The 22,451-nt window shown below is 36.6% G+C and overlaps 1 protein-coding gene across 6 annotated transcripts in view; it reads left to right on the top strand.

Moving 5' to 3' along the window:
- Positions 1 to 22,451, top strand: part of LOC136035161 (tumor protein D54-like) — a 165,042-nt gene that overhangs the window by 14,223 nt on the left and 128,368 nt on the right. The window lies entirely within an intron of this gene.

Genomic DNA, 22,451 nt, shown 5'->3' on the forward strand with positions numbered 1-22,451 from the left:
AATGGGCAGTAAGGAGGAAAATATGATCTGTAAATAGGTTAATATGTTTGATAAAAACGAAAAAATATGAAATAGGCTTGAACATAATCAAAAAACCAAGGAACAAGGGTGATTTTCTTCTAGTAGAAGAGAAATCGAAAAGACAAAGCAAATATGGAAAAAACAAACGAGATAGGGAACATTTTGAGTGTTTTCTGTCTTGTCAGAGTATACTTCAAAGGCTTAGTGTTGCTGTTGTTTTTGTGTATATGTGTTGTTCTTCTGTGCTGAACACTGAGAACATTTGGTGTTGATCGTTGATGAAATATTTGGTTTGTCTCTAATTAATATTATTTTGCTTTCGCTTAATCATATTGTTAATTATTAATTAATTATAGTTAATAATATTTGCTTTCGCTTTTTCATTGGCTGAAAATGACTTCGCCTTTTCGCTTTTTCATTTTTTTTTGCTTTTCTTTGTATTTTCGTTTTGCTTTTTAACTTGCTGAAACTTGCGCTCATTTCTTGGTTTCTTAATTATATTTACAATTTTAGGACTTTTTTTTATATCAACGTCTTGCGTAGGTCTTGGTCTTGGTCTTGTGGTCTTGGAACATATTTAGGCTAATATATCTATAGATTAAATTGGTTAAGTTTCCAGAAATTTTTGGCTAATTTTTAACACTACTGAATTTTAATCAAAATTGTTTAAAAATAAATTTAAAAATTAAAAAAGATGTAGACTAAAATTTAAAGCATTAAGTTAAATTATTATAAAGGGTTAAAAATGGTTAATAGTAGGGCTTCCCTTTTCCATAAAAAGAAAAAAAAATGGTCATACTACTGTCTAGGGATGGTAGCAAAATAATTTTTGCAGCAAGGGTTAGATAGTAGTATTATATATAGAAGGGGGCATGTGAACGATGCTTCAGAAAAAAGGGTCCCTATTTAGCCTCTAATTTTTTTTTTATATTCACTTTAATATTTGGGTACAAATCTTGTTTTAAGAAATAGCTTTAGCTTCTTTGATCCTGGTTTCCCTTCAAAGCAACAAAATCAGGCGGATTGCAGAACCAAAAGTATTGGAGGAGTGAATTTGCAGTGGTAGGAATAATGGTGCCAATTTATGGAAATTAAGGGGTGGAACAAGAACGTTTTCGGTTTTGAAAAATGAAGAAACGAAAAGGGCGTGTTTAAATATTGTTAGTGGGGTGGCTTTTTCTATTTTTTTTTTTAATGAACAAGCACACTTAGAAACAATAGGGAAAAATTTGTCAAGACAGTAGAATTCAGTATATATTTCGGCCCTATGTCAAGGTAAAAAAAAGGGTAAAGAACGGCATTAGACTTTCCAGTCCGTACCGGCGGTGCTGATCTCCGTTTCTTGGCCCTTCAGCCAGGAAGTGCAATGGGGGGTTGGGGGCCAGCCATCCTGTGCTTTCGCACACCCTTCCTGTTTACCTTCCCCAGATTTCTCCAGGTACCCATTTAGAACTGGGTCGACTCTGGCTAAGCTTACAGAGTCACGCCACTGAACCCCGTCCCAAACTGAAGAATTGGGTACACCGGGATTCGAACCCGCGTCCTCTCAGACAAGGGATCCCGAATCCAGCGCACCAACCCACTGTCCTCAACACAACACCAGCAAAAATATAAGCAGCCATAGAATTATTACTTCTTTACCTAAACTAATAAGATATCATAGGTCAACTTCTCCCCCTAGGCTAGACGTAAATAGCTACGAAGACCCCACTACCTTTTCATCAGATTAAATAAAAAAACAAGTTTTTTTAACTGCAAGTAAGGAGCGACATTAAAACTTAAAACGAACAGAAATTATTCCGTATATGAAAGAGGTTGTCCCCTCCTCAACGCACCGCTCTTTACGCTAAAGTTCCACTCTTTGTCGCAACTCTACTTTTTAAAACAATTAAAAAGCTTTAGCGTAAAGAGAGAGGCGTTGAGGAGGGGACAACCCCTTTCATATACGGAATAATTTCTGTTCGTTTCAAGTTTTAATGTCGCTCCTTACTTGCAGTTAAAAAACATGTTTTTTTTAATTTAATTTCTGAACGTTTTTGAATTAACGCAGGTTTTAATTTCTTACGAACGTTTTTATTAGTAAAAGTTTACGCAGCTTACGAACTTCTATATTCGTTTGTTTTTACTACATATATGAGAGGATTCACCCCCTCGTCAATACCTCGCTCTTTACAGTAAAGCTTAAATTCCGTCCCAATTCCTTTAGAATGACCCCTGAATCACAAAGGCCGTAGAATAAATAGTTGAAATTACTAAAAATACTTCAGCGTAAAGAGCAGAGTATTAGGAGGAAGTGAACCCCTCATAAGCGTAATAATTTCTGTTCGTTTTAAGTTTTAATGCTGCTCCTTACTTTTAGTTGAAAAAACGTTTTCATGTTTATTTTTCTTTTTTTTAAATGCTACAAAATCCTGCGCCCCCTTCATGGAAATTCTCTTCCCCCATGAAAAATTCCTCCATGGAAATTCCCCCCCCCCATATAACCACCTCCCCTCAACCCCTCCCCCTAACCAAAAGTTCCCCTGAAAACGTCTGTACACTTACTATATGTAAACACTGGTCAAAGTTTGTAACTTGTAGCCCCTCCCACGGGGACTGTGGGGTTGTAAGTCATCCCCAAGACATAGTCATTAGGTTTTTCGACTATGCTGAATAAAATGGCTATCTCAGAATTTTGATCCGGTGACTTTGGGAAAAAAATGAGCGTAGGAGGGGGTCTGGGTGCCTTCCAATTTTTTTGTCACTTAAAAAGAGCACTAATCGATTTTACTACTTTAGGCACTTCCAGGTAAGCTAGGACGATGAAATTTAGCAGGCGTAGCAGGGACCGGACAAGATTAAATTAGAAATAGTCGTTTTTCCGATTTGACCATCTGGGGGGGGAGTTGGGCCGGTTAATTCGAAATTTTTTTTTAGAAAAAATGAAGTATTTTTAACTTACGAATGGTTGATCAGATCTTAATGAAATTTGATGTTTGAAAGGATATCGTGTGTCAGAGCTATTATTTTAAATCCCGGCCGGACCTGGTGACATTGGGGGTAGTATGGAGGGGGATATCTAAAATCTTCGAAAACACTTAGAGTGGAGGGATCGGGATGAAACCTGGTGGGGAAAATAAGGAGAAGTCCTAAATACGTGATTGATTTAACCGGAACGGATCCGCTCTATTTGGAAGAGTCGGGGGGGGGGATACATGATTGACTTAACCGGGACGGATCCGATCTATTTGGGGTAGTTGGGGGGGAGGGTTAATTCTGAAAATTAGAAAAAATTAGGTATTTTTAACTTGCGAACGGGTGATCGGATCTCAGTGCAATTTGATATTTAGAAGGATATCGTGGCTCAGAGCTCTTATTTTAAATACCGACCGAATCTGGTGACATTGGGGGGAGTTTGGAGGGGACCTAAAATCATGGAAAACGCTTAGAGTGGAGGGATCGGGATGAAACTCGGTGGGAAAAATAAACAGAAGTCTTAGATATTTGATGGAACGGATCCGCTCTATTTTGAGGAATTGGGGGGGGAGGGTTAATTCTGAAAAATTAGAAAAAACGACGGATTTTTAACTTACGAAAGAGTGATCGGATCTTCATGAAACTTCACATTTAGAAGGACCTCGTAACTCAGATCTCTTATGTTAAATCTCAACCGGATCCAGCGTCATTAGGAGGGCAGTTGGGGGGAGGACTGGAAATCTTAGAAAATACTTAAAACGGAGAGATCAGGATGAAACTGGTTGGGAAGAACAAAAACAAGTCTAAGATACATGGCTGCCATAACCGGACCGGATCCGCTCTCTTTTGTGGAGTTGGTGGGGGGGGGGTAATTCGGAAAAATGAGGTATTTATAACTTACGAACGGGTGATCAGATCTTAATAAAATTTGATATTTAGAAGGATCTTGTGCTTTAAAGCTCTTATTTTAAATTCCGACCAGATCCTGTGACATTGGGGGGGGGGGAGTTGGAGGGGGAAACCAGAATTCTTGGAAAACGTGAAAATTGGGGTATTTTTATCTTACAAATAGGTGATCGGATCTTAATGAGACTTGATATAGAAGGATCTTATGTCTCAGATGCTCCATTTTTGACTCGAATTGGATCCTTGGAAAACGCTTAGAGTGGAGAGATTGGGATGATACTTGATGGAATGAATAAGCACAAGTTCTAGATACGTGATTTACATAATTGGAACGGATCCATTCTCTTTGGAGGTTCTGGGGGTGTTAATTTGGAAAAATTTGAAAAATTGAGGTATTTTTAACTTAAGAACGGGTAACCGGATCTTAATGAAATTTGATATTTAAAAGGATTTCCTGTCTCAGAGCTCTTATTTCAAATCCCGACCAGATCTGTTGACATTGGGGGGAGTTGTAGGGGGAAATCGGAAATCTTGGAAAACGCTTAGAGTGGAGGAATCGGGATGAAGCTTGATGGATAGAATAAGTAAATGTCGTAGATACGTGATACGTAACCGTACTGGATTCGCTCTCTTTGGGGGAGTTGGGGGAGGGTTCAGTGCTTTGGCGAGTTTGGTGCTTCTGGACGTGCTTGGACGATGAAAAATGGTAGGCGTGTCAGGGAGCTGCACAAATTTACTTGATAAATTCGTTTTTCAAGATTCCACCATCTGGGGAGCAAAAGGGAGAGAAAAAATGAGGTATTTATGACTTACGAGTGGGTGATCGGATCTTAATGAATTTTGATATTTAGAAGGACATCGTGACTCAGAGCTCTTATTTTAAATCCTGACTGGCATTAAGCCTCTGATTTTCCTTTTAAATCCATCTATTGATTCTTGGAATTTTGATTCTTGGAATTTGGAAATTTTTAAGCGTATAGAGTGGAAAATTGAGGAGGGAACAGCCCCGTTCATATACGGAGTAATTTATGTTCATTTTAAGTTTTAATGTCGCTCCTTACTTTCAGTTAAAAAGACTTTTTTTATTCAATTTCTGAACGTTTTTGAATTAATGCATGTTTCTATTTTGGCTCTCCGCTCATGACGATTTTGAAAATAAAAAGGATCGGCCTAGTTACCCTTCAATTTTTTTGTTATTTAAAAAGCCAACTAGATTTTTTAATTTTTTACGAACGTTTTTATAGGTAAAAACATACGTAACTTACGAATTAACTTATGAAACGAACTTCCATATTCGTATGTTGTTATTACGTTTATGAGGGGGTTCACCCCTCGTCAACACCTCGCTCTTTACACTAAAGCTTAAATTTTGTCCCAATTCCTTAAGAATGAACCCTGAATCACAAAGGCCGTAGAATAAATAGTTAAAATTAATAAAATTACTTTAGCATAAAGAGCAAGGTATTACGAGGAGGTGAACCCCTCAGATGCATAATAGTTTTTGTTCATTTTAAGTTTTAATGCTGCTCTTTACTTTCAGTTGAAAAAATTTTTCATATTTATTTCTTCATTTTTTTTTTAATGCTAAACAATCCTACGCCCCTTCATGGAAATTTTCTTGGAAAAAAAGCGTGGGAGGAGGCCTAGGTACCCTCCAATTTTTTTGGTCACTTAAAAGGGCACAAGGAACACACATCCGTGATCTGTCTTGTGGCAAAAAATACAGAATTCCACCTTTTTGCAGATAGGAGCTTGAAACTTCAATTGTATGGTTCTCTGATACGCTAAATCTGGTGGTATGATTTTCTTTAAGATTCTACGACTTTTAAGGGGTATTTCCCCCTATTTTCTAAAATAAGACAAATTTTCTCAGGCTCGTAACTTTTAATGGGTAAGTCTACACTTGATGAAACTTATATATTTAAAATCAGCATTAAAATCCAATTCTTTTGATGTAACTATTGTAACAAAAATTCCGTTTTTTTTCGAGTGTCGGTTACTATTCTTACCACGAACTGTTTGATAGGAAAATAGCATTAGATCAAAATGGAGTAGATTCCTCTTAAAGTAAAGGTCAATGGAACTTGGTTGAGCATTTTCAACTATTATAACAGTTCCAAAGAAAATTTTAATGTGAAACAACTAAAGGAGATTCTGAGTAGTTGTGAAGATTCAAAAATACTGGCTTGAGATTTCAACCTCTACAATCCCATGTGGGATACAGGATCACAAGTCAAATTAACTAATCAACATTATCATTGATCCTGTATTCCTGACATGCTTACTCGCCCCTCTGGATCTTGGTACAAGACTTGATAAGACAAATGGAAGAACGTCTACAATTGACTTGACTTTGGCTTCCAAAACCTATAAACTGACTTTGGCATTACAATCCCAGACACTTTCTCATCAGATTACTATTCAGTGTTAACTACCTTTCACATGCTTGAGGAGTATAGGAATATATATATCGAGTACAAGAAATGAAACTATGGAGTTCTAAAGAAGAGATGTGGCCAGCATGGAGGTATGAATTTAACCAGCAGCTTCACAAAATTCAAGATAAGGTGCCATGACTACAGATGAGTTTACAGACACAATCACCAACACCCTAATCAGTGCAGATCAAAAGGTATTTGGTTTTGAGACATTTAAGGAAAAAAGCTAAACTCAATCCCTGAATGGAATCCAGCATGCCAAAAAGCTCAAATTGAGAAGAAACAGGCTGAGAACAAAGTCAAGCGGAATCCTAACACAGAAAACTGTATTGAACTAAACAAAAAGTTAACAAAACTCCTCCAGACCATAATCCAAGAAACAACTGCAAGCTGGACCTCACTAATTGAGACAAAGTCCAAAAAGTCAATTTATGCAATTTATAAGAAATTGGATACCATTTGAGTGTTCTTTTTCCAAAGATAAAGTTTACCATTAAGGAGGCCTATGACATGGGGTTGAATACGCGCAAAATCAAACTAGATTTGATTTGAGGACGGAAGAGGAATATCGTGGTTATTTGTTTAAATGGAAAACCAAAAAAAAAAAAGATTATGCAAAGTAAAAAATAAAATAGTAAGTAAATAAACAAAACGACTCTTTTTTATGCGCAAAAAAGGGTTTTGGATTAGAATTTTGGTTCTTAGTTGAAATTCCGTTTTTCCTTATTCCGTATTTCTTTCTTCTTGAAGCAGTTGACAGCCTTTGAAAAACATAGTGTCTTATCTCAAGATGCCCAACCTTTTTGGTGTATAGCCTATAATTATCAACCACCGTTTTTTTTTGGTATTTTTTCTTTTATTTTGGTTTTGGTGATATTTTTGTGATTATTTTCCGGTTGTGGTGGCAATCCTGGTTGGAAATCCTTCAAACTAACTGCAAATGAGTCAATAAGCTTGATTTTCTTTTTCCTTGGAAATCAATTAGGAAAGGATTGTCCTTTTATAATCCTTTAGAAATTGATTTTTTTCAGAGGGAGAAGGGGGTATAAAAAGACTTAAAAAGGCATTAAAAATTTGCTTATATTCATTTTGTTACGTTCTAACAAGCCGGACAAAAATATCAGAGTGGGTGGGGGGTTCAAACACCCTACCCTCCTTCCTGAATACGGCCTTGCAAAACAGAAGTCACAAATAAATAATTGGTCGTATACAAAGTGGCACGACGCCAATATTCTTAGTGTCAATATATGTGAGCCAATAAACAATAGCATAGTCACAGTTTAAACAAGACTATAGGTTTTTCCAAACTTAATTTTTTTTTTTATCTAGGATTGATTGGGGCCTGTTTAGTTTTTGCTTAGCTAGTTTTTGCTTACAATTCTTTTTTCCCTGAACTACTATTTGAATGACACAAGTGTTTTTCCCCTCCTTTTTGAATAAATGAATCTGAATCTGAATTTTGTTAGAGCTCATACCATATGAGCTCTTGGCTCTTAGCTCTTCTGGCCTCGTCACAAGTGCCATATGAGCTCTTAGCTTTTGTTCTTGATGTGCGTAAGGTGTTTGACTTTCTGATTCACGCCGCTTTGTTCTGATCAGTGCTGTTTAACCAGCACTAAGTTTCCGCTGGTCATATAAATACAATGGTTTTGTTTAGGGTATAAAGTTATTTTTTGTGGGAATAAGGTTGAAAAACCCTTAATTTTTATAATGTATATCACATATACCATATATTCCATATACCATATTCCAGCCAATATGTGCCACGCTGGCATGAATTATCCTTTAAATTTTCCTTTAAGTTCACATGATTAATTCTAGTGTAAATGGTTATTTTTGTAGAAGAATGTCTGAAAATGATTTAGATGTGATAGTGCACGCTAGAGGGTGCCATATTATAGCCATTGTGTGCCACGTTGGCGTCAATTGCTAGGAGTCATTAGAAGAAACGCTGTTGCGAATTTTCCTTTAAGCATAAATGATCAATTCTAGTGTGAACGATTATTTTTATGGGAAAATGTCTGAAAATGTTTAAGGTGTGATAATGCACACTAGAGGGTACCAGAGCGGCAGTAATAGCGTGGCACGGTGGTGTGAGTTGACATGGTACATCACATTGAGGATGGTTTGCAAGAATAACGAAACATTGGAATTAAGGCATGGTTTTTAACAAGAAAGTATCTGGAAAACGCCTTAGGTATGATGAGGTGGTGTCAGAGGGTGCTAGAGGGGGCAGTGATAGTGTGGCATGGTGGCTGGAATTGTCATGGTGTATCACAGAGTGTTGAGTTTCGAAAACAACAAGCTATGGATTTAATGCCTGATTTTATCATAAAACTATCTGGAAAATTTCTTAGGGATGATGAGGGGAACGCCAGAAGGTGCTAAAAGGGGGTAGTGATAGTTTGGCAAGGTGGTGTAAATTAATATGTTGTATCACGGATGGTTTTTTGAGAAAACATTGAACTTTGAATTTAATGCGTGATTTTAAAAGAAATATACCAGTAAAATGTTTTGGGAATGATGAGGGGGTGTTAGAGGGTGCCGTGGGCCAGTCATAGTGTGTCATGGCGGTGTCAATTGACATGTTGTTTCACAGAGGGTTGTCTTGCGAAAACATAAACAATTGGGTTTAATGCATTATTTTTAACAGGTAAATAACAGAAAAATGTCTCAGGAACGATGAGGAGTTGCTAGGGGGCCAGTCATAGTGTGGTATGATTGTGTGAATTGACTTCATTTATTACAGAGAGATGTCTTTCGAAAAACATGACAATAGATTATACATGATTTTTAACAGGAAAATATCTGGACAATGCCTTGGGGATGCGAAGGGGCCAGTCATTGCGTGACACGGTGTTGTGAATTGAGATGGTGTATCACGGAGGGATGGCTTGCGAAGAACATGAATCAGTGGATTTAATGTATGATTTTTAACAAGAAAATATCTAGATAATGTCTTAGGAATGATCAGGGAGTGTTAAGGGGCCAATCGCAGTATGGCACGGTGGCGTGAAGTGAGATGGTGTATCACGTTAGAGGTGGTTTGCAAAAACACGAATCATTGAATTTAAACCATATTTTTATTATGAAATTGTCTTAAGAATGATAATTCGTGTCATTAGGGTGCCATGAGCCAGTCACATATTACCACGGTGGTTTGATTGCTTGGACTAACATGTTTTAAGACTTAAAGTTAAGGTGGGAGGTTTTAAATGAATTCTTCGGCGGTGGGGGACTTAAATCCAACACGTAGTCAAAGCAATTAGGTATTTTCCATAAGACCCTTCAGAGATAACTCTTAATAAGGTTTGAATTTATCTATAATAACAACCATCCCCATTTGAAATTGCTTGCTAGCGTAGACTAGCTTCACATTGTCACGGTGGCGTGAATATGCTTAGCCTTTGCTCAAAGAAACGTGGAATTTTCATTAAAGCCTCTCAGAAGTAACCGGATGCAAAAATCAGTCTCCGTTTTTCTCGTTTATTTTTCATTTTTCAAAATTGCCTGCTAGGGTTGGCTAGCCATATGTTGTCGCGGCTGTGTGAACATGCTTAGCCTTGGCACAAAGAAACAGGGCATTTTCATTAAAACCTCTCACAAATCACAGAATCCAAAAAATTGTCTTCTTTCTCGTTTATACGTTTCATTTTTATGGCACTTGCTATCTACCAAGTGACATATAGCGATCGCAAATTCTGTCGGTCTGTCTATTGGTCCCGGTTTTGCTAGTTTAGGTACTTCCAGATAAACTAGGACGACGAAATTTGGTAAGCGCATAAGGGACCAGACCAGATGAAATTAGAATTTTTCATTTCCCCAGTTCGACCATCTGGAGGGGGGTGGGGGACGGTTAATTTTGAAAAAATAGAAAAAATTATATATTTTTAACTTACGAATGGGTGATCAGATCTTTATGAAATTTAATATTTGGAAGGATATCGTGGCTGAGAACTTTAATTTTAAATCCTGACCGGATCTAGTGACATTGGGGGGAGTTGGAGACGGAAACATAAAATCTTCGAAAACGCTTAGAGTGGACAGATCGGGATGAAACTAGGTGAGAAATATATGCACAAGTCCTGGATAAGTGATTGACATAACAGGAACGGATCCGATCTCTTTGGGGGAGTTGGGGGAGGGCTAATTCTGAAAAATTACAAAAAATGAGGTAATTTTAACCTACGAAGGAGTGATCGGATCTTAATGAAATTCCATTTTTAGAAAGACCTCGTAACTCAGACCTTTCATTTTAAGTGTCGACCGGATCCAGTGTTGTTGGGCGAGTTTGGGGGGGGGTCGGAAATCTTGGAAATGGCTTAGAGTGGAGCGATCAGGATGAAACTTGGTGGGATGAATAAGCACAAGTCTAAGATACGTGACTGACATAACCGGACCGGATCCGCTCTCTTTGGGGGAGTTCGAGGGGGGGGGGGGTAATTCGGAAAACTTAGAAAAAATGAGGTATTTGTAACTTACGAATAGGTCATCAGATCTTAATGAAATTTGATATTTAGAATGAAGAATGAACTTTTGCATCATAGGTCTTATTTTAAATCCCTAACAGATCCGGTGACATTGGGAGAGTTGGAGGGGGAAACCGGAAATCTTGGAAAATATATTTCTTGAAAATATTAGTAAGTTGAGGTATCTTTATCTTATGAATGGGTGATCGGATCTTAATGAAACTTGATATATAGAAAAATCTTATGTCTCAGGTGCTCTCTTTTCAATTTGAATCGGATCCAAAAACATGGGGGGGCTGGAGGAGAGAAACTGAAATCTTGGAAACCGGAAGTGCTTAGCGTGGAGAGATCGGGATGGAACTTGATGGGAAGAATAAGCACAAGTTATAGACAAGTTATTGAAATATTTGGAACCGATCCATTCTCTTTGGGGGAGCTGGAGGGTGTTAATTTGGAAAAATTATTAAAATTGAGGTATTTTTAACTTCAATTGGCGACCGGATTCAGAATAGGTGACAGGATCTTAACGAAATTCGATATTTGGAAGGAACTCACGTCCCAGAGCTCTTATTTCAAAACCCAACCTGATCTGTCGTCATTGGGGGGGGGGGCTGGAGGGGGAAACCGGAAATCTTGGAAGACGCTTAGAGTGGAGAGATCGGGATGAAACTTGGTGGGTAGATTAAGCAAATTTTATAGATACGTGATTGACGGAACTGGACTTGATCCGCTCTTTTTGGAAAAGCTAGGGGGTGGGGTTTAGTGATTTGGCGAGTGTGGTGCTTCTTGACGTGCTAGGACGATGAAAATTGGTAGGTGTGTCAGGGAGCTGCACAAATGGACTTGATAAAGGCGTTTTCTACGATTCGATCATCTAGGGGGGGGTGAAGGGAGATAAAAAATTAAAAAAATGAGTTTTTGAACTTACGAGTGGGTGATCGGATCTTATTGAATTTTGATATTTAGAAGGACATCTTATTTTAAATCCTACCGGCATTAAGCCTCTGATTTTCCTTTTAAATCAATCTACTGATTCTTAGAATTTTGCTAGAGCTCTTGCCATATGAGCTGTTGGCTCTTGGCTCTTTCGGCTTCGTCAAAAGTGCCATATGAGCTCTTAGCTCTTGTTCAAAATGTGATTTTGATAGTATCAAGAGTTAAGTTAAAAAAATGTAACAGGCAGGAGTAGGCAATAGAGCAATAGAAACGAGGCATTTTCACCTAGACCTCTCAAGAAACCTCTTAATATGGTTTAAAATTACCGCTAATATCAACTCTCCTCTCTGGAATCGCTTGCTAGGGTGGGCTTGCCACATATTGTCGCAGTGGCGTGAATACGCATAGCCTTGGCTCGAAGAAAATTGGTGTTTGCATTAAAAGCTGTCAGAAATAAACCGACTTCAAAAATCTGTCTCTTTTTTGTTCGTTTGCATGTTTCATTTTTCAAAATGGGATTTTGTTATTATCAAGATTTAAATTCCAATTTGTATGTACAAAAGTCTGTGTCCTTCAGATTTGTTATTTCAGGATGAAATTTCAATATATTTCACTAATGCAATTTAAGCCTCTTGTAGCCCATGTACATTAGTATGCTCGTTCAAGATTTGCCTCTAATATAAGTCTTAAACTCTTTGTAGTAAATAGGAAAAGAAAGGCTTTTGATCATGTATGAAGGTGTACCATATTCTAGTCATAATGATACTCTCGCTTTTATTTCATGTCTGATAGCACAGTCAAGTTTCAACAGAGTAAAAGACCATTACTAAAAAGGGTGAATCCCTTTCGAGTCTTAATGTGGACAAAAATCGTTAGTTAATAAATGGTCTCTGAGAAAAACGCCTTGAAAGAATACGAAATTTCAATAAGAAAGAAAAATTGCCTTGAAAGAAAAAACGTCATAAAAGAAAAATGAAAATCCGAAGAAAAAATCTCTTAATGTATATGTAACATCCCTCTTGTTTATCGTCGTTACGTAATACACCACATGTAAGTCCTCCCCAGTTGCAAGCGGGGATCCCCCCATGGGTCCTGAAGAAACAAGTCACGTTAAAATGTGTCATCCTTAAAATAAGTAAACATTCCCCTATTACATCTCAACAAAAAAAATCTTGAAACGTCTTGTCGGTACCTTCTTGGGCACCGTGCCAGGATTGTTCATTAGGGCCCCGGTTGAATCGGATGCTGGGGATCCGGTAGAGGTCCCCGGTGCAATTGGATGCTACGGATTCCATTGGAATCGGTTGCTAAGGCACCCTGCTGGGATTGCTCGTTAGGGCCCTGGTAGAATCGGATTCCTGGGGCCCAGGTTAGGTGGTCGGTGAAATTGGATGCTTGGGGGCCTCGATACAATTGGATGCTAGGAGCCCCCGGTGGTTAGTTTCGGTGCCCGGTGAAAATGGGTGCTAGGGTTCCCCGTTTGAATTGGATGCCAGGGCCCCAAGCGAAATTGGATGCTAGGGGGCACGTTGAAAATGACTGCTAGGGGCTCCATTGGAATTGGATGCTAGGGGGCACGTTGGAAATGACTGCTAGGGGCTCCATTGGAATTGGAGGCTAGGGGTCTCTTTGGAATTGACTGCTAGGGCCCCCTCGATGGAATTGGATGTTAGGGCCCCGTTGGAATTGGTTGCTACGGAACCCTGCCGGAATTGCTCGCTGGGGTTCGGTGTCTTGAAGGTTCCCCACTAGTGGGCCCCTGAAGGTTTTTTCCTGGCCCTCTTAGGTTTTCATGGCATTTGGTATCTACCAAGTGACAAATTCTGTCGTGATCGCAAATTCTGTCGGTCTGTCGGTCCCGGTTTTGCTAGTTTCGGTACTTCCAGGTAAGCTAGGACGATGAAATTTTGCAGGCGTATCGGGAATCAGACCATATTAAACTAGAAATTGTCGTTTCCCTGCTTCGACAATCTGGGGGGGGAGTGGGGTTGACGGTTAAATTGGAAAATAGAAAAAAAGAGTATTTTTAACTTACGAACGGGTGATCGCATCTTAATGAAATCTGATATTCCGGGAACCCGGAAATCTTGGACAACACTTAAAGCGGAGAGATCAGGATGAAACTTGGTGGGAAGAATAAAGCAAGTCCAAGATACGTGGCTGACATAACCGGAACGGATCCTGTGACATTGGGGGGATTTGGGGGGGGGAACTGAAATCTTAAAAACGCTTAAGGTGGAGGAATCGGGATGAAACTTGGTGGGAAAAATAAGCAGAAGTTCTATATACGTGATTGACATAACCTGAACAGATCCGTTCTATTTGGGGGAGTTGGGGGGGGGGGGTTAATTCTGAAAAATTAAAAAAATTAGGTATTTCTAACTTAGGAAGAAGTGATCGGATTTTAATGAAATTTCATATTTAGAAGGACCTCGTAACTCAGATCTTTATTTTAAATCCCGACCGGATCCATCGTCATTGGGGGGGGGGGGGGGGTGGAAATCTTAGAAAACACTTAAAGCAGAGAGGTCAGGATGAAACTAGGTGGGAAGAATAAAAACATGTCTAAGAAACGTGACTGACATAACCGGACCGGATCTGCTCTCTTTGGTGGAGTTGGGGGGGGGGAGTAATTCGGAAAAATTAGAAAAAATGAGGTATTTGTAAATTACGAACGAGTGATCAGATCTTAATGAAATTTGATATTTAGAAGGATCTTGTGCTTTAGAGCTCTTATTTTAAATAAGACAGATCTGTGATGTTGGGGGAGTTGCAGGGGGAAACCGGAATTCGGGGAAAACGTGAAAATTGAGGTATCTTTATCTTACGAATGGGTGATCGGATCTTAACGAAACTTGATATATAGAAGGATATTATGTCTCAGATGTTCCATTTTCAATTCAAATCGGACTTAGGGACTTGGGGGGGGGTTGGAGGGGAAGCCGAAATCTTGGTAAACGCATAGAGTGGAGAGATTGGGATGAAACCTTATGGGAAGAATAAGCACAAGTTATAGATACGTGTTTGACATAATTGGAACGGATCTGTTCTCTTGGAGGAGCTAGGGGGTGTTGAGATGGAAAAATTAGAAAAATTAAGGTATTTTTAACTTAAGAACGTGTGACCGGATCTTAATGAAATTTGATATTTAGAAGCAACCCATGTCTCAAAGCTCTTAGTTTAAATCCTGATCAGTTCTGGTGACATTGGGGAGGGGTAGTTGGGGGGGGGGGAACCGGAAATCTTGGAAAACGCTTAGAGTGGAGAAATCAGGATGAAACTTGGTGGATAGAATAAGCAATGTCGTAGATACGTGAATGACGTAATCGTACTGGATCTGCTCTCTTTGGGGGAGCTAGGGGGTAGGGTTTAGTGGTTTGGCGAGTTTGGTGCTTCTGGACGTGGTAGGACGATGAAAATTGGTAGGCGTGTCAGGGAGCTGCACAAATTGGCTTGATAAAGTCGTTTTCCCCGATTAGACCATGTGGGGGGCTGAAGGGAGAGGACAAATTAAAAAAATGAAATATTTATAACTTACGAGTGGGTGATCGGATCTTAATGAATTCTGATATTTAGAAGGACCTCGTGACTCAGAGCTGTTATTTTAAATCCCGACCGGCATTAAGCCTCTGATTTTCTTTTAAATCAATCTACTGATTCTTAGAATTTTGCTAGAGCTCATATCATATGAGCTCTTGGCTCTTCCAGCCTCGTCACAAGTGCCATATGAGCTCCTAGCTCTTGTTCATCACAAAAACCATAGAAATCTAGTGTTGGTGGGGTCTCGTAGGTTTTTGAAAGAATCAAAGAAACTATTATATAACAAGAAAACCTTATTATGTAGGTGTACTATACACTTGCGCTATAGTATTGCGTCAGACCCAGGTGAGCGTAATAACGTCTTGAGGGGCTAGTAGCTCCACTAGTTTACACCTATGGGTGATATATTTTAACTGCTATTTATATCACACAAAGTAACTGTTTCAAATGCTCTACATTGGGGAGAGGAGTTGGGCTTAAAGGAAAAAGAACACAAATATATTGTAATATATATAATATATTACAAATATATTAAAATATAAAAACCGTGAACAGAGTCATAGCAATCATAGGATCTGAGGGGGGTAGTCATAACCCCTGTTGTGCACACCTGAGCCAGTAACGTGTGGAGGAGTTTGGTCCAGAGGGTTTGAACTTTCTGGGGGGGGGGTACAACTTCAGAAAAACTTGACGGACTAAATGAAAAAATTATTGGAAAACCCAGATTTATGATTTTTTTTATCGATGCTATTAGGGGTCCATAGGCAACCCTTGTATACTTGCTGATCCATTCATGTGCCAAATCTTCGAAATTTCTCCTAATTATTTATCACTTGAAGGAAGAAAAAAACTTAAGAACAGTTCAGAACAGTAAGTATAGCCTAAATTTGATAATATTTTTGAAAGTTTTTCATTCTTGACTCCAAGGACTTTTTAGTCTAAATATCTGCCGTCATTCCTCCCTCCTCCCTCGCGCTTATTTATTAACTTTTTGATTCCGCTTTTTTCTTGGTTCTAGACTCTTCATATTGTTTGCTAGGGGTTGCATACTCTTCACCAATTAGTGTGCACCTCGGAGTGTCACTTATTCTGCCACTCGTGGGACAGTCACCCGGTTAACCCGATTTTGAAAGTGGGAATTCCTACGATTAACTATGAGCGATTTAGATTTCTTTCTTGACATCTATAAAAAAAGCCGCCTTTGGAGTTCGGCCAAATCCTCTTAACAAAAAGGACTGGAAGAATGATGGAGCTACTAAAGTAATATGATAAAATCTTACTTGTCAAAACCATACCGATTTTTATAGAGCAATACTGATTTATTGTCTTGAAGGTCTGCACAGAACGGTACATATTGAAATATGGATTTGAGTGATTTCCTAGCTTTAATTTTTTGTGTGTGTATGTTTTTCTCACTGTTACTGAATTGTGAAAAAAACAAAAACACTTAAAGCTACCAAAAACAATGAAAATAATACCTGATAGCACAAACAAAAAAGATGATAGTACAATGCAGAATTTTTAAAGATATTGAGGTGTAGAATAATACAAACTGACTATTTTGGCTATACATTTAATAGCCATCCTCAGCGAAACAGAAAAGTAGAACAAAGATAAAATTCGGCGTAAAGGAAAAAAGGAAAAAACCAAAAGTAAAGCCGTCATTAGAACAGCTCTAACGTCATTATTTTGAACAAGTTCAGATCGAACTGTTGTCGCAGCTGAACGTGCTTAAAGCAGTACTTATGCTTATATTATTTTAGCTTATACTAATTTTAAATTAATATATATATATATATATATATATATATATATATATATATATATATATATATATATATATATATATATATATATATATATATATATATATATATATATATATATATATATATATATATATATATCATGTTCCTTCTTCTCTGCCTAGATTCAATTACCTTTGCGAATAAGCTTTTTCAGTCTTATGCAAGCTTTGATTGTAAAGTTAAAGTTAGGCTGGGTTAAATTAGGTTATAAATCTCAGAAATGGGTTAAAAATATAACCTAGCCTGTCACCATCAAACGATGCATAAAACCGAAAAAGTTGCCTGGCAACGCTGACTAAATACCAGGAGGAAAAACAGTATTTCGGATATTCACCGGTGAATTTCGAGATTCACCATTGTCGGATGTTCACGGTAATATATATATATAGTATAACTAGCTGTTGGGGTAGCGCTTCGCGCCACCCCAACACCTAGTTGGTGGGGGCGCTTCGCGCCCCCCCTAAGCCCCCCCGCGCTCATAAGTCGTTACGCGCCATATTAGTTACACGCCATTGTAGTTGTGTCCCTGTGTCCCATCTGTGAATATAGATATATATATATATATATATATATATATATATATATATATATATATATATATATATATATATATATACATATATTTTTAACTCCGTAAAACTTGCGAATATACAACATTCTTGGCTGTCCCATTGTCTGTGTATATAAATAGATTGTCAGGTTTCCCGACTCTTGAACATGAAACATATAATTGTCTATGCGAAAAATAATCTGTATTCAGATCTATACCTCATTATTCTAATGATTGCCCTTGAGCTTTGTTGATGGTGATTGCTAATCGAACATTCCCTGTGTCCCCGTCGTCATTTATATATCCCCCTGTGCCCCCCGGCGTCCCCGTTGTTGTTGTTGTTTCCCTGTGTCCCGGTGTCCCAGTCTGTAATTTCTCTTTGAGTGTCCCGGTCGTCATTTATATTCCCTGTGTCCTGGTGTCCCGGTTTTCATTTTTGTCCCGGTCGTCATTTGTGTTCCGGTGTCCCGGTCTGTAATTTCTCTTTGAGTGTCCTGGTCGTCATTTATATCCCCTGTGTCCCGGTCGTCATTTGTGTCCCGGTGCTTTGTTGATGGTGATTGCTAATCGAACATTCCTTGTGTCCCGGTCGCTTTCTCTTTGAGTGTCCCGGTCGTCATTTATATTCCCTATGTCCCGGTCGTCATTTGCGTCCCGATGTCCCGGTCTGTAATTTCGTCAGTCGACAAACATGACGTCAGTCGACACACAAACATGACGTCACTCGACACACAGACAACTTATTTTTATATATATAGATATATATATATATATATATATATATATATATATATATATATATATATATATATATATATATATATATATATATATATATATATATATATTTAACTACGTAAAACTTGCGAATATACAACATTCTTTGCTGTCCTATTGTCTGTCCATATAAATAGATTGTCAGGTTTACCAACTCTTGAACATGCAACATAATAATTGTCCATGGGAAAACAAACCGTATTCATATCTATACCGCATTTTTATAACGATTGCCCTTGAGCTTTGTTGATGGTGATTGCTAATCGAACATTCCCTGTGTCCCCGTCGTCATTTATATATCCCCCTGCGCCCCCGGCGTCCCCGTTGTAGTTGTGTCCCTGTGTCCAGGTCGTCATTTATATTCCCTGTGTCCCGGTCGTCATTTGTGTCCCGGTATCCCAGTTTGTAATTTCTCTTTGAGTGTCCCGGTCGTCATTTATATAGATATATAGATACAGTTTCATTTCAGTTTTTTTTTCTTTTTTAGTTTTTTCTTTTCTTAGTTTTTTTCTTTTTTAGTTTTTCTTTTTTAAGTTTCTTCTTTTTATTGATTTGTTTTCTTCAATTAGTCAATGTTCATTCTAACATTGACACTTGGAAAAATCTTTACGTGCCAAGCAAGCTAAAGCTCCAACAATTTATAATAAACCTCATATTTGGGTATCTGTTTTAAGGTTTTCGAATTACCTTAATCTTTTGTCAAAATATATTGAAATATTTGTGCAATTCCCAGTTTTTTTTTAGTTTTTTCTTTTTTTAGTTGTTTAGCTTTTTTTAGTTTTTTTTCTTTTTAGTTTTTTTATTTTTTTATTTTTTTTACATTTTTTCTTTTTAAGTTTTTTCTTTTTTTAATTTTTTTTAATTTTTTAGTTTTTTCTTTTTAGTTTTTTTTAGTTTTTTACCATTTTTCTTTTTTCAGTTTTCTTTTTCTTCTTGATTTTTCAGACCTCATATGCAAACCCTCAATACAAAAATACATACAACTTATTTTTATATATAGATAAGATATAATCTGGCGTAACAGACATAGTGTAACAGACATAAAAGACAGACAACTTATTTTTATATGTATAGATTTTTATATATATAGATACAGTTTCTTCTTTAGTTTTTTTTTCTTTTTTAGTTTTTTCTTTTTTTTAGTTTCTTCTTTTTATTGATTTGTTTTCTTCAATTTGTCAATGTTCATTCTAACATTGACACTTGGAAAAATCTTTACGTGCCAAGCATGCTAAAGCTCCAACAATTTATATTAAACCTCAAATTTGGGGTATCTGTTTTAAGGTTTTCGAATTACTTTAATCTATTGTCAAAATATATTTAAATATTTGTGCAATTCCCAGTTTTTTTTTAGTTTTTTCTTTTTTTTAGTTTTTTAGCTTTTTTAGTTTTTTATCTTTTTTATTTTTTTACGTTTTTTCTTTTTAGGTTTTTTCTTTTTTTAATTTTTTTAATTTTTAGTTTTTTTTTAGTTTTTTCTTTTTATTTTTTTTTAGTTTTTTACCATTTTTCTTTTTTCGAATTACTTTAATCTATTGTCAAAATATTTCGAAATAGTTATGCAATTTCCAGTTTTTACATTCTAGTTTGTTTTCTTTTATATATATATAGAAGATATAATCTGGCGTAACGGACAGACAACTTATTTTTATGTATATATAGATTATTGGAAATATTTTAAATTATAAGAAATATTAAACTATATTAATTTAGTATGTTTTAATACTTTTTTAGACCATGCTTTATTTATTTTGCAATCCCCCTTCTCTTATCTTCACCAGTCAAGCAGTTTTTGGCGTTATAAAATGTTGGTGTTCACCATTCGCTATTGTAAAATATAATGGAAATTACTTCTCATTTTCTTCTTGTTAGTTCAGTCAGAACTATGGAGAAAAATGAGTTAGTAAATAATATTAAAATATCGTGAATTCAATTATTGATTTAATATTAACCCTTTAGGGTTCACTGAAATTTTTAAAAATTAGATTAATGATTAAATTAATAAATTAAGAAAACAAAATCAATAAATTGATTTTTAAATTAATAGTCAAAAATAGTAAAAAAAAACTGTTTTAGAGCTCAAACCTCTAGACCGCCATGTAGTGCTGTAACTTTTATTTATCTTGAAAAGGGGTGGGGAGTCGCGGACTCCCTTTTACTGTTTTTCTTAAAATTTCTGTTTTTTTTTATATTAAAAATAATCAACTCTTCTTCTTTTTTTCTGTTTCAGTTTCCGTGTAAATAAATAGTGCATTTCAAATTTGGTCAAATTTATATATATATATATATATATATATATATATATATATATATATATATTAAAATTTCTGTTTTTTTTATATTAAAAATAATCAATTCTTCTTCTTTTTTTCTGTTTCAGTTTCCGTGTAAATAAATAGTGCATTTCAAATTTGGTCAAATATATATATATATATATATATATATATATATATATATATATATATATATATATATATATATATATATATATATATATATAAATATATACTAGCCGTTGGGGTGGTCGACGTCAGTCGACAAACAACTTCATGACGACATACAGCTCAATCCTTATAATGACGTCAATCGACAAACATGACGTCAGTCGACAGACACACAAACAAACAACTTATATATATATATATATATATATATATATATATATATATATATATATATATATATATATATATATATATATATATAAAATAACTTTATGTACAATAGCTAAAGAGCCACATAAAATACTATAGGCTCGTTTACTTAATTCGAGTTATAGACTGTATGAAAAGTTTGGTTCAATCCCGCTTTCTAGGCTATAATGAGAGAAACGTTGAGATGGCTGTGGCATTTCCAAAGATTGTCCTTTTCAGCCAACTGCCTATGCCTAGACGGAAAGCAGGTCGTCTCTGGTCGGGGTGGGAAGATATCGTAACGAAAGATTTAAGTGAAATGAGAATTTCCTGGTAGGGTATAAAGAGGAAGGCTTTGAATTGTTTAGGATGGAGGAGGAGTATGTGTAGCACCGCTGGCCTCAAGTGGCTTCGTGCTCTGGTGAGTTGTTAGTAGTAGTAGTAATCAGGATAATTATGAGACAACATGTTGTTTCACATTATCTGCTTGAATTGTAATGCTCGAAAAATGAGGGTATATAAGATTCTTTTTATCTGTCATAGATAGACACCAAAGGACAATGGTGTCCTTCGTGCATTCAGTGTGATTTGGAGGATGAGTGGGGATGTTGTGGGAGAATACCAGAAAACTTGAGGATCCTTAAGCTAAACATTTTGTGCAAAGTATCCCTCTCCCAGCCAGAGAAGTTTGCTTGAACCCTTGAAGGAAAGTATCTGGCTCCTCCAAACCAGAGGAGAAATTGATATTTAATATTGTAAAATCCTGTTTTCGTATTGTCTATATTTTTATTTGAGTCTGTGCTTTGGCAAGTGTGTAGTGAAAGGCTTGGCACTATGGTGCCCAGTTATGCTAGGTTAGAGATTAGGGGCCCTTGCCCCTGGATCGAGGTGATTTCACCCTTCATATTTATATAAAGGACGTCCAGTTTCAACTTTACACATTAATATAGTTACAAAATGATGCGAAAAGTCTTGTGTTTTGTGGGGGAGACAATTTTAAAAAGATTTAAGGACTGGAAGTGAATGGCCAGTCTTCCTGGAAGAATTCTATCAATGCATTATTGCCAACCTAGATCACACTGTAAAATAGAGATAAGATCCGAGCATGGAAATTTCTTTTAAAAACTTTAACTCTTCCTTAAAAAAATAATTACGTATGACTCTATATGCCTATTTATCTTGCAATTTTAATCTCTTCTCTTCCCAGTTCTTTGTTTTTTTTTGTTTTATTCTATCACTCTTCTTTTTCTTATTTGCTAGATTTCCATCGATGTATTTTTGCTGGTTTGGAGCTTTCCTGAATAATATTTCCTGTCAAGTGTTTCCTTTTTACAAATAGACATTCTATGCTGAGGTAAAAAAAAACTCTCGGGGAGAGTAAACCTTGTTTTCACCCCTCATTTAATTTCTTCCCCGCT

Source organism: Artemia franciscana, chromosome 14, assembly GCF_032884065.1.
Source record: "Artemia franciscana chromosome 14, ASM3288406v1, whole genome shotgun sequence".
Lineage (NCBI taxonomy): Eukaryota > Metazoa > Arthropoda > Branchiopoda > Anostraca > Artemiidae > Artemia > Artemia franciscana.